At 45.7% G+C, this 12278-nt stretch overlaps 1 protein-coding gene across 2 annotated transcripts in view; it reads right to left on the bottom strand.

Moving 5' to 3' along the window:
• The window catches only part of LOC146854277 (zinc finger CCCH-type antiviral protein 1-like), a 479951-nt gene that overhangs the window by 28943 nt on the left and 438730 nt on the right, over positions 1 to 12278 (bottom strand). The window lies entirely within an intron of this gene.

Genomic DNA, 12278 nt, shown 5'->3' with positions numbered 1-12278 from the left:
GGGTCGCACCCTTAGTCGTTGCTAAAAAAGCTAATGGCAAACTCGGCTTATGCGTGGACCTCCGCGACCTTAAAAAGAATATTTTTACTGATCAGTTTCCCTTACCCAAAATCACCGAGATGCTTTCACACACCAATGGCATCAAGTGGTTTTCCATTTTCGATCTCAGTGCAGCATACCATCAGGTCGCACTACACCCCGACAGCAGGTGCCTCACCACCTTTGTGATGCCCTTTGGGTGCTTTAGGTTTAGGAGAGTACCTTTTGGGTTGGCCTCTGCGGCCGCCATGTTCCAAAGACTAATGCAGGTAATTTTCAAGGATGAACCCAACTTTTTAATTTTCCAGGATGATTTATGGTCATGGACGCTAACAGACATGAACATGATGCCTGACTGGTCAGGGTTTTAGAAATCTTCGAAAACAATGGTATCACTGCTGATATTAGTAAATGTAAATTTGCAGAGACCAGCATCACATATTCAGGGCACGAGATTTCAGGGGAGGGCATTAAACCCAAAAGAGAGCTTCTGTCAGCTATAAGAGAAGCTCCCTCCTTCAAAAATAAAGATAAGGTCAGAGCCTTCTTAGGTCTCTCGAAGTTTTATGGCAAATTTGTGCACGATTTCTCCATGAAAACTATCATTCTAAGACAAATGATAAAACAAAAGAATACATTTGAATGGACCGATGCTTGTGAGGAAGCGTTTACTAGAATTAAGAAGGACATTTGTGATGCACCACCCTTACAGGGGTTTGATCCTTCCTTACATTGCATTGTTACCACAGATGCCAGTGGTAGAGGCCTTGGAGCTGTATTGAGTCAAACAGATGAGAATGGCAACGAAAGAACTATTGGGTTTGCCTCACATTCTATTACACCCACTGAAGAAAGGTACTCTGTGATAGAATGTGAGGCTCTCGTGTGCGCATGGGGCTTGGAACATTTCAGCAATACATATGGGGGTACCTGGTCACCCTTAGGAGTTATCATAAACCCCTTGTCAAGGTTCTTACTACCAAGGAACTACAAAGTGATTCACCTCACCTGGCTCGTATATCAGTCAGAATAATGGATTTCAATTATGTGGTACAATACGTTCCAGGTGTCTAAGACATTGTAGCTGACAGAGTCGCTTGCTCCTGCCTGATGTGAGTGAATCTGCTTTGGATATTGGTGTCATTCTGTGCAGCAAACATTCTAGAAGAAATTCCCTGCATTTCTCAGTCCGAATGGTCGTTGGCCCAGGATGCCAATACAGTTTTATGCGAAATGAGAAGGTATGTCAAGGATGGTTGGCCCACTGAAAAAGACGTCCCTACTCATTTGCATACTTTCTGGGATTTAAGACATGAATTGTCGTGTGAAGGAGGGCTTATTTTGAGAAATGGAAAAGTTATACCCCCTGTTTGCCTACGGTCTAAACTCCTTGATATTTGCCACGAAGGACATTTAGGCATTGGTAAGACTAAAAGTAGAGTAAAAAACTCCTACTGGTGACCAGGGTTAGATCTTGAAATTGAAAAGAAAGTAAGGTATTGTTCAGCTTATGAGAATTCAGACAAATGCCAATGCACTTTTAGACCACTTTTGCAACCCCTTTCCAGCCCCAGCATGCCTTGGACCAGATTGGGGAGGGACATTTGTGGCCCCATTTGGGAGAGTCTTTCTTGGAGGAAAGAATTGATACACAATCTCTGGGCTTTCCGGGTTACACCTTGTGAGTCTACTGGTTCAAGCCCCTTTGTGTTATTGAGAGGTAGAACCCCTATCACCAAGGATAATGGAGGGTGGTTAGCACCTAAGAAAGTAGCTTAGTCCTCAGAGGGGGTTAAGAAGAAACTGCTACACTCTCAAATTACTAGCAAGAATTATTACGATTCCAGACATGGATGCAAACCTGTTAGCATTCGCATAGGTGATAAAGTCAGAGTGAAAAAAAGTGGTTTTGTTAAAAAGGGTCAGAGTTATTTTTCACAGCCTTTTGTAGTTGAGAATATTTTCTGCAATTCGGTTCTCTTGAGTGATGGCAAGATTTGGCATTTTTCATCTTTGTCATTGTGTAGAGGAGAAGGGAAGGTGGTTCAACAGAAAACTCGTTTTGTGTGTCACAGGCCCTCTACCTCCCTTAAATATGATTGGCTTCTGGATGGGGAAGGGATAGCAACCTTGAAGGTGCTGTTGGTGGATCTTCGAAAAGAATGATTGTGCAGGTTGGTGACGTTGTACAGAATGAGAATAGTGGTGATTGTGTCAGTGAGGAGAGAGAAGATGAGATACTGCATGAGCCTGTTACTGGTAGAGAAACAAATATACAAAACAATGATGATGAGACTGTTGAATAAGAATGTTCCTTTCACAATGATTCTCACGGGGAGGAAGGAGCTACGAGGGAACCCCTTGTGAGTAGACGCGGAAGGGAAGTCAGATTACCCACGAAATTGCAGGATTATGTGTGTGAATAACCCCTCCATTTTGTTCTGTATCCCTTCGGGAATTGTGGCATTTACTGCCTAGCATCTGTAAATTTGTTATTGCACGGTATTCTCCTCCCCCATTCCTCCTCTCATCTTCTCTCCCAGTTCCCCTCCTCTAGCCATCTTCTGCAACCTTTCCTTCCTTTCTATTCCTCTTCTTCCTCCCACAGATTGTATTGTACGTCATTGTTGATAAAAAGGAGATGTGTTGTGTTTTACCCTTTGCCTCGTGCTGTCTTCCTGGCCGCATGCACATGCCCAGAGTTGTATGTCGTCCATCCATTCTGGGATAGAACTTTGGGGCATGGGCGGCGGTTGGAAAGACAGAGGAGGCTGACTTCTCCTACGAGAGACATGTTTTTTGGTGTCAGGGCAGTCTTCTAAATAAACACTTACTTACCTCAACTACCACGTTTCTTCGAGTCTTTACACCTTTATATAGTTCCGCTAGCAAAGATTGTGTCATCCTTTGGTTTCACAGTTTTGTCCTATGCTGATAATACACAGATAGCGATTAAAATCTCAAAGAACTTGCCAACTGTGGAAGAAAACATTCAGGAGTGTATGAGAGAAGTGGACATCCGGTTTTGAGTGAACTCTCTTTGACTTAATGGGGAGAAGTCTTAATATTTGGTAGCTTAGAAGTGTTCTGACACTATGTATCAGTTGGGAGGTCTGAGAGACCCGTCCTTTCTTGTGGATGAGAAAGCACAGGGAGTAAACCCCCTTTCCTTGATGCTGTGAGGGGACAGGTTTGATGGCCTCTTTCTGTACTAGGGCCTGTACTTCTTCCTCTGAAGGTTTATGCCATCCTCGCTGAGGTGTGAGTTGCGAGGTGGTATGTTGGGGGGTATGACCAAAACTTTAGGTTTTAGATCTTTTAAAAATTATTTTACATTGAAACGCAGGTGATACGATAACTACCCACCTAAAACCACTGGGCGGTAATGATTCATCAAAAGCCAAAACTTGTGTATATCACAGGGGGAGGGTGTAAGAAAGGCAAAGATACTAGAGGGTCAGAAGAGAGCGGGTTCAGAAAGGGGAAACATGCCAGTCTGGGCCTGCCCTGCCGTCAATGTGTAGAGAAGCTGTCCCAGGGGGCTCAACGTGGGTCGGAGTCACCTAATAGAGTTAAGCAAAGTATCGTTAAAAAGAGTGGGCATGACAATTCACGGAATTTGGTAGAGAGATATTTAACACAAGGTTGCCACATTTTATCAAATAGAGGGAGGCGGGGTGTGGCAACTGCCATTAACTTTTCCATCCCCAATATGTCCCGTAATTTCTGCAGCCAGTCTAGGTGTGCAGGTATACCCTCACTACCCCATCTAGCAAAGATGATCTGTTTAGCTGCCCAAGTGGCAAAGCAATTGACCTACCTCTACATGATTTCAACGGGTAGGTAAGTGGATTGGGAAGATGCAGGAGGACATAGCAGGGAAATCTAGGAATATCGGTAGTAAAAATGGTGTTCACCACCTTCAGGACCCCCTTTCAAAAAGACTCCAGTTAAGGGGCATTGCCATAGCAAGTGCATAATGGTGTACTGCTGGCTACAATGGCTTCAGCAGCTGCCATTTCTGGTGGGGCCCAAGTGCCAAATTCTGGCTGGGGTAAGGTACCAGTAGTTGACAATCTTCAGAAACATTTCCTTACTAGTTGTGTTGAGGCCTGAGGTCTGTGCGCGTGTAGGATGTGATTCCACTTCCTGCCCGTAAAGGGGTGTTCACAGTCCCTCTCCCATCTAGCCCATGTGGTGGATTTCAAAGGGGTCTGGGGTGTAATAAGAAAAGCATAAATATCAGAAAGGATTTTTTGTTGGAAGAGCGTGTAAGGAGCCAATTCTCAAAGGGCGTGAGCATCCTGCTAGCGTGTGGACAAAGCCAGGGCTATGTCACTCAGTGTGTGACTGTTAAGTATTGCCATCGCGCCATGTCAGAGAGATTATAGGCCGACTGAAGCTTTGGAAAGTCCATGAGGCCCTTGACATCGAATAGGTCCCTTATTCGCTTGCTTCTGGCCTCCTGCCAAGCCATGAATGCCGACCCCTTTGCGGTGGGTGGGAAGTCCAGTTTACCTATCAACAGCGTCTGTGGGGACAAGGGCATAGATAGATCATGTTTCATCTGTACTCTGTTCCAAATCCCAACTGTGGCTGGCACCACTGGTGAAATATAAACACTGGCTGTTATATGGGGCTTCGGGAGCCAGGGCACCTTGCAAATGTGAATACCCACAATTGCCTGGTCTATAAGGCACCAATGTTTTTCCATGTAAGGTTGGGACCATTTCACCATATAGCGCAGCTGTGCTGCTTGATAGTAGCAATGCAGGTTCAGGACTCCCAATCCCCCTGCCGACAACTTGAGATAAGCTCGACTCTGGCCATTCTGCCATGCTCGTCTTCCCAAATGAAGTCCCAGATAAGGGATTGTAGCTCGTCTAACATCCATTGGGGGGTTAGAGGGGAAGGGTTTGCATTATGTATAGAATATTGGGCAAGAGCATCATCTTGACCGCTGCTACTCGCCCAAGCCAGGAAAGGCCATAGCTCTTCCATTTTATAAGGTCGGACCGTGTAATTGCCAAGAGGCTTCCATAATTATGGGCAGCTGTGGCCGCAGGCGTAGAGCGGATCAATAGACCCAAGTATAATAGTCTCCGGTATGCCCACTGAAAGGGAAACTGTGTAAAAAGCCAGACCCTCACCAGGTTGGGGATAGTCAAATTGAGAATGGAAGATTTTTGTAAATTGGTCTTGAACCCAGATGCTCCACTAAACGCGGCCAATTTCACCAACACGGCTTGTAAGGTATTTTCTAGGGTTGATGAGAATCAAGAGAACATCATCCGCAAGTATCATAATTTTATCATAATTATATGTACCCTACCACCTATTTGGATGCCTGAAATTTGAGGATTGCCCCGGATCCGCTCCGCAAAAGGTTCCATTTAAAGCACAAAGAGCAGAGGCGACAAGGGGCAACCCTGTCTGGTCCCCCTGGTAATGGCGAATGGTGCCAACAGAACTCCATTCATGCGCACCCTGGCTCTGGGGGCAGAGTAGCAAGAATGGACCGATTGGCGAAATTGTGAGCCTATGCCCATTCACTCTAGGATCAGGTGTAAGTAGGGCCAGTGGACCCGATCGTAGACCTTTTCAGCATCAATCAACAATAGGAGAGCTGGCACCTGCAAACGCTGCACCTTATCCAATAAGTGGCACAGCTGCTTTTTGTTGTCGCTACACCCTCGCTCCCGGCTTGGTCAGGATCAACCAATCCCTGAACGTAGGGAGCTAATCTATGGGCCAAAACACCTGTAAATAATTTTGCATCCACATTCAAAAGTGAAATTGAGCAGTAAGACGTACAGCATTTGGGTTCTTTGCCTCCCTTGGAAATCACAGTAATAGTAGCTAGGTGCATGGAATCCGGCAGCCTGTCTGTCATACTAAACGTGTTAAAAAGCAGAGCTAATACGGGGGCCAGCAGTGTGCTAAAGGCCTTACAGAATTCAGCTCCATAGCCATCTGGGCCAGGTACCTTGCCGGTTTGTAATCCATGAATGGCCGCTAAGATTCCTGTGGTGTTATGTCTGTGTTAAGTTCGGTGAAAGTGACTGGCGCGGTCAGGGAGGGGAGTGTCTGGGACAGGTATGCTACTGCGTTCGACTCCGACAGGGTGTCTGCTGCATAAAGGGCAGCATAGAAGGTCTCAAAGTCTCGGGCAATTTCCTCATCCCGGTACCGTGTGGAGCCATCCGCACCCCGTAATTTCAAGAATTCTTCGGTCAATTGCTTGCACTCGGTATGCCTCTCTTTGTTGCCTCCAGCATAATACTGCTGTCTGATCCTGAGCAGAGCATACTCCGCTGTAGTGTAGTTCCTATTTCCCTTATAGGCTCTGTGCATTGGAATAGTATACACTATAGTTTTGGCATAGGACTGGGGTCAGTATGCCTCTATCGAGTACATAAAACGTAATTACTTCGTGTGCCAGCAAACTCAGAGGCCACTAGAAACTCCTTGAATAAACAAGAAGGGAGTAGTTTCTGGCAATTGCATAAACATGACAACTTTGTTTCCCTTAGAATCGGAACATTTCTCAGAATCATGGAAACAACAAATAACAGTTTCACTCAGTCAATCGTGCATGCTTAGTTTCTTCAGGATTCCACAGAAATAGATAGACGGGCGTTTCAATAAAAAGGATTTATTGAACAGTCTTGTTTCTCATGTATGAGATATGAGCTGTTACAATCGCAAGACAGTATGCAAGATATAGTACGTACAGTGTAAGCAGTAAGGAGAAATAATACTGCAACAGCATTGTCTCCTAGCTATGACATGTATTCATATACACATACATAAATAACATAGGCTAAAAAGTGGATACTCGTTTGATGTTTATAAATAGTTCTACCCCAGTGTACCTAACCTAAGTGTAGTACAAGGTAAAAAGTAGGTGCTGTATTCTATAGTATGGTATGCTATAGTTTTGCATATGCTAAGTTTAGTTATGCCAAGAGTCCCTCTAGGTTCTAGCCAGCTCTATACCTTAGAATGAGAGAGGTAGGAATCTCTTTCCAGGTCTCAAACTCTAACACCCCGCGAAGGGAGTCAGAACACTGGAAGCTGGATTTTCTGCGAGCAGGGATGACAGCATCTGGTCAGTCCGTCAAGCGGGGACTTGAATTCTTCTGAACTTGCTGTGGCGAGCTGTATCGAGCCGTGGTTTGCCACGGTAAGGGAAGGTATATTTATACCTGGAAGGTGCTTAGGAATGTTAGCATTGACGTAAAGTCGGGCAAAGGAAGACGTCATGAATGAACCCCCAAGGAATAGTAGTTCATGCATAATAGAGGAGTTCTTGGATAAATCAATAATCCTAGCTAGGGAAAGTCCCAAAGGCTTAAGGGTCTGGTTTCTAAGAACTCGTTGTGCCATTGGGATGGATGGATGTAGGTGACCATGCCTGTATTTGGATAGCATGGCTAATGCCTAAATAAGGACTGGGATTCTATGCCTAAATAAGGGCAATGTGAATTGTGGCTATTTAAGAACATGATTTAGGAAAACCTATGTACGGACATCTAAATCAAAACACAACACCCACTCCACTTTAGAATGAACGATAATAGTAAATGCTAAACATGAAATGCTAAACATTTAAAACTGAGTACCGCTGTCTGCATTGTTGGCCCCACACTTGCTAAACCTCTACCAGGAGTGCTTTGAGCTGGGACTCCTCCCGGCCGATATTCGTAACGCCGCCATCGTGGTCATCCACAAACCCAACAAACAGGTAGATGACTGCAAATCCTACCGCCCTATTTCCCTGCTAACTGTTGAGGCCAAAATCCTGGCTAAACTCCTGGCTAATCGACTTCTTCCTTCTGTTACTGACTTAATTCACCCAGATCAGTTCGGCTTTATGCCGGGCAGAAACACGGCCCCCAAGTTACGGAGGGTGAAGGGGGCTCTCGGTAGGATTACTACTATCGAAGAAGACGCGATCCTCCTATCTTTGGACGCCAGCATGGCATTTGATACTATTGAATGGGACTTCCTGTTCGCAGTGCTGGCTCGCATGGGGTTCGGTCCCAAACTGATACGCTGGATCAGGCTATTATATACACAACCTACCACACGTCACGGTTAACAACCATCGCTCGGCCACGTTTGCTTTGCACCGGGGTACGAGACAGGGGTGCCCCTTGTCTCCCCTGCTCTCCGCTCTGGTATTGGAGCCGTTGGCTGTCTGGGTCAGGTGGGATCCAGAGATCCGGGGGTTCAGGTGGACGGCGGACCATGAGGATCGCATTTCTTTATACGCCAATGATATTCTTCTATATTTGGCCTCTCCAGCGCAATCCATACGGCGGGTGCTGCACATTTTCCATATTTTTGGTTCCCACTCGGGCTATAGTATAAACTAGTCTAAGTCCCAAATGTTTGCGTTGTGGGGTGTTCCCCCCGCCAGTCCAAGGGGCTATGAGATACCAGTCGCGTCCCGCAGCTTTCGCTACCTGGGCATATTTGTCACCCCAGATGCTGATCTCTTCTACGACCAAAACCTAGTCAGGCCTCTTCAACGCTTTAAGTCAGATGCCCTCCACTGGCGATCGCTCCCCCTTACCCTTCTGGGACGCGCGTCCCTGTTTAAGATGTTAGCGCTGCCACGCTTTTTATATGCGCTGCAAAATGCCCCTATACCTATTCCAGAGTCCTACTTTGCCCAAATCGATGGCGTTGTCCGGGGCCTTTTATGGGAAGACCGAGCCCCACACGATGGGATGGTATGACGGGGCATAGGGTTGCCAGATCTACGACTCTACTATCAGGCCTCCCAGTTGGTTGCCATTAACAGCTGGGTGTTTGGCCAGTATGATGATCCCAACTTTCGAATGGACCATTGGCTCATGGGGACGGGTGGTTACAATAGGGCGCAGTACACAAATCCCCGTAAATTGCAGTTAACTGGCCCAACTGCCCAAACGATGGAGACCTGGCACAAAGTCACGAGACAGCTGGGGTGGGCCAATTGCGTGACCAAGGCGACACCGCTGTGTGAGCCGGAAAAGTTTGATCGACTCAGTCAATGCCCTGGGTTCGATAAATGGTACACAATAGGGATTTCTACAGTGGGGGACGTGTGGGTGAAGGGGAGGATGGCCTCCTTTGGTGACCTCCAGACGAAGTTCCAACTTGCGCCATGGGAGGCATTTCGGTACCTCCAGATTAGACATGCCATTTTGACAGCTATACCGGGGGGACCCTTCTTCCTGACTCATCCCCCCTGGAAGACAGGTACCTACTAGACCCCATGGACTGCAAGGCCATTTCATTCACATACAAAAAGCTTGTCAATAACCGTCCTGATCCAATGCAGAAACTGAAAGGGAGTTGGGAGACAGACCTGGGCACTATAGAAGAGGAGGATTGGCGTGACGCATTGGCCTCCCCAAGGGAGGTAGCCATTCTCATGCGGCTCCAGTTAATCCAGTTGAAGATCCTCCATAGAGTCTACTTTGATGCCAAGCTCCTGTACCGCCTGGGTAGGCGTCCTGACACGCTTTGTCTTCGGCATTGTAACCTAGTAGGCACTTTTTTTTCATATTATATGGGAATGCCCACACATACAACAGTATTGGGATGCAGTTACCCGTCAAATGGCGGGAACATGTGATAAGCCGCTGCAAAAATCCCCCCAGCTCTGCCTTCTAAACATCTGGTCGGCGACTGACCTCTCCCTGGCCGAACAGGCTTGGGCTGCGGTGGGCTTTACTATCGCAAAGCACAACATTGCACAGAAGTGGGGGGTGGATGGGGTCTCGTTGGTACGAGATTGGGCAAAGGATATGGACGCGGCCATGATCGCTGAGAAAACGGTATTCAAGGGACGGGGCTGCCCTGGGAAGTGGGACCATCGGTGGGGAAAGTGGAATAGGTACCGAGGCGATATTTGTATCTCCCCTACAATAGAGCAGCGGTGTGAACAACTAGAAAGGTTGGACCAGTTAGCGCCTGAGGTTGTGGCCTCTCCCATCCCAGAGTAGGGAAATATACCATGCATAATCTAATATTATTTGCTGTTTTTGTTCAGGCGTCCTCCCCTAGTAATGGGCCCCGCGGAAGGCTGCCCAAAGACCAGAGGTATTGCAGGGCTCGAGACTATGCTGGGAAATGTATGGAGGTAAAGCGCTGGACATATTATTTGGGGGTTACAATCAATGTACTGATTCATGCTGTATGCCGATACTCTGTTTTTGACAATAACAATTGTTTAAATAAACACTCAGTACCGCATGTTTGCTAAAAACATTTGTAAAAGCATACTAAAATAAGTCTTTGTTAAAAAACTTTTGCTAGACATGAAATGCAAAGGTACTGTACATTTTAAAGCAATGATTCATTCTAAGCATATGTTTACAGTGAATGCTAAGTGAATGAGCAGAAATATATACACATATGATGAAATGGCTCACGATTACAGAAGAAAAGGTCAAAGCCATTTTATGTCATGGTACATAAATGAAATTGTGGTGTATAAAGGTGACAATATGTCACGGGAAGTGTTCAAAGAAGTCTGTTCTCTATGAATAGTTCTACTTTAAGCATATTACTTTGCCATAAAAAGGAAAATTCAAATTTAGAAGAAAAAATAATTTGTATGAAAAAGTTCCAAGGTTTTTGAAAAGTGAAAGCCAAATTCGTAGTTTTCCCGGTACACTGTGAACCAAATCAAAAGTCAGTGTGAGGGGCAGGTGAAAACATGAAATCCTCTATTCCGGTAGACAAAAGATCATCTACCGATGTCAGTGATAGTTGGAATACCTTGTTTAGAAGATTAACAGCACATAGATGTGAAGCATTGCCAGTAGCAATGTTCCCTTCCGATGTTACCTGTGTGCCTTTTGATCCATCTCGTACCTCAGCAGTAGCATTTTGCATCTGTGAGATCTCAACGAATGCCGTCATCAGGATTGGTAGCCTCTGGGGACAAAACAGAGCATGGGCCGTTATCGGGTCCAGCAGAGTATCGATAGTCGTTGGCATGACTGATGGGAGTGTTAGACAGATGTCTAGCACGCATTCTTCACCGCAAAGCAAGCAGCGTAGAACAGGTAAGATGCAATCTTGCCAGATTGGTCGGAATGATAGAAACCATGTAGTATTTAATTCTCGTAGACGAGGTAAACCCAAAAGTTGTACTAGGCGCTCACGACACTTCCTTTCCAGGAGAGCTTTCTCCAAGGTGCTGGGAGTGACGCTGGTGGATTGGCTTGCCATAGCGTAGTAATAGGAATAAAAACAGGATTCCTGCAATGAGTGCTAGAATTAGCGGCAGACCACCAAACACCGAGTGCACGAAGTTTGGAATGATTCCGAGGAGTGCTTGAAAAGGTGTTAACAGTCCGGAACATACGGTCTTAAATACATGCACAATACCTCTCGTATCAGATATGTTTAAGATACGAGAAGAAATGTGTAGGGCAGTTTGTACGTAACAGAGCCTGTATCTCAGCCGAAGTCCTTGCAATTTGTAGATCATAGGTTTCTGTGGCCGAGATCAAAGGCACGGTCTGTTGTAAAAGAATGGCTTTCATTCTGCTTAAAGTATCAATTCGTATAGAAGAGATTTTCAGTGAAGGCCATAAAGGCAACTCCCTGACTGTGTCTATTTGGGGGAACAAAACTTTACTAGATATGGGATACCTGGCAACATGCCACAACAGCTCTGATCATTCAACATGAGGTAACTCCCATTTGAAAGTTGGCCAAACGTTGGATTAATCACAGTGGCTGGTGAACCTTGCAGGTGTCAGGATAAATTTGCAGTAGAACCATTACACGCCCCGTGTAAACTAATATCCCGACATATGAGTGAACCGCTCAGTGCATTTTCACAGTGTGTACCGCTAAGAAACACTTCACGCCCCCCACTCCATAATCTGTGTGTATAAGGTAAAACCCAGGATGTTTTGATGTATTCATTATCCAACCTTTCATATTTGCCTGCTTGCATTTGTTTGAGGCAACACTGAAAATGGAAAGTTGTAACAGGCAGAGTTATTTTGCCATGAATGATCCATTCGGTAGCTGTTTTTTCTGCTACTGTAAATGGTAATTTTTCCAGTTTTTCAATGCTCAGCACTGTATACTTTGCTCCTCTTTGTGCCAGTTCGATCTGTTTATCTGTGAGATTGTATTCTGAAATCAGGGACAACGTGTTGATGAAATGCCAAGGTACATAGCCTGCATGCAAGTTTTGTAGTGTCCAGCCTAATAACAGA

This window comes from Triturus cristatus, chromosome 4_1, assembly GCF_964204655.1.
Source record: "Triturus cristatus chromosome 4_1, aTriCri1.1, whole genome shotgun sequence".
Classification (NCBI taxonomy): domain Eukaryota; kingdom Metazoa; phylum Chordata; class Amphibia; order Caudata; family Salamandridae; genus Triturus; species Triturus cristatus.
This window is presented reverse-complemented; position numbering and strand designations above follow the sequence as displayed.